The following is a 1,540-nucleotide window of genomic DNA, read 5'->3' on the forward strand; positions in this document are numbered from 1 at the left end:
ATCGATTAATCTGTCGATTATTTAAACAATTAATCGTTAAGTTGTTTGGTGAATAAAATGTATAAAAATATCAATGAGTGTTTCCAAACCACAAGATGACGTCCTCAAATCTCTTGTTTTGTCCACAAACCAAAGAGATATTCAGTTTATTGTCATAAAGGAACAAAGAAACCAGAAATATTCACATTGAAGAAGCTGAAATCAGAGAATTTGGACTTATTGTCTTTAAAAAACTGCTGTAACCAATTATTGGATTATCAGAATAGTTGGCGATTAATTTAATAATCGATTATTGTTCGATTAATCGAATAATTGTTGCAGCTCTACTTGAGTAATTGCATTAAAAAACTGAATTTGAATCACATAATTTGAATTTTTATTGTTTAATTTGAATCATTGCATTGAAAAACTGAATCTGACTTGTCATTTGAAATTTAATTTATTAGTTTTTTTAACTGAACATTCAGTTCTCACAATTCAAATTCAATTTTCTTCAAACAAGATACACAGAGCGCCTCTTCGGCCAATCAGCACCTCCGTTTTCTTTTGTAACATTTGTTGCCACCCGGTTGCTATAGAGACTTTTCGGCCAATCAGCACCTCCGTTTTTATTTGTAACATTTGTTGCTACCCGGTTGCCATGGAGCCTCTTCGGCCAATCAGCACCTCCGTTTTTATTTGAAACATCTGTTGCTATCCGGTTGCCAACCGCCACGAAACGGAACGGAAGTGCTGATTGGCCGGAGAGGCGCTATGGCAACCGGGTTTCAACAAATGTAAAAAAAAAAAAACGGAGGTGCTGATTGGCCGAAGAGTTGCTCTGTGCATCTTCGTTGCAGAAAATTGAAATTAATTTGAATTGTGAGAACTGAATGTTCAGTTAAAAAAACTAATACATTAAATAAATTAAAATTAATTAAAATTACAATTCAGATTCGGTTTTTCATTGCAATGATTCAAATTGAACAATAAAAATTCAAATTATGTGATTCCAATTCAGTTTTTAAGCAAGTTAAGCAATTCAAATTCAAATATAAATAATTCAAATTCAGTTTCTGGTGGCTTACATTTCAGCCCATACGTTTTTTTTTTGTCATTTTAAGTCATTCTTAGCACGCTGATGTATGTTAAAGAGTTCATATTTCTGATATGTTTAGTTTGAATTATTCATTTGATGCTATAAAATGGGCGTGGCCATCACCAGTCCCGTCAGATGGTTGTTGGTTTGTGTGTCCAGTGGGAGGAAGCAGAGATCTGTCGTCCATCTTTATAAACCGTCTACGTCCAGCAGCTGCAGACCGACCAAACATTCAGTCTGCAAGATTGATGAAATCATTAAAAAAGGCAGCGGTTACAGCTCGGATTGATCTAAAGAGTTCCTGAATCTAAAAAAATACAGAAGGCTTAGCCTAGCGGTAAAACTAGCGTCTTTTTAGGACATTAACCCTTTTTTGTTTCGTCTCCAGAAGGCACACAAACTACCACAAAAGTATAGTAATAATCTTCAAATGTGCAAAAAAGCTCAGTTTACATTGTTTCC

Source organism: Centropristis striata, chromosome 21, assembly GCF_030273125.1.
Source record: "Centropristis striata isolate RG_2023a ecotype Rhode Island chromosome 21, C.striata_1.0, whole genome shotgun sequence".
Lineage (NCBI taxonomy): Eukaryota > Metazoa > Chordata > Actinopteri > Perciformes > Serranidae > Centropristis > Centropristis striata.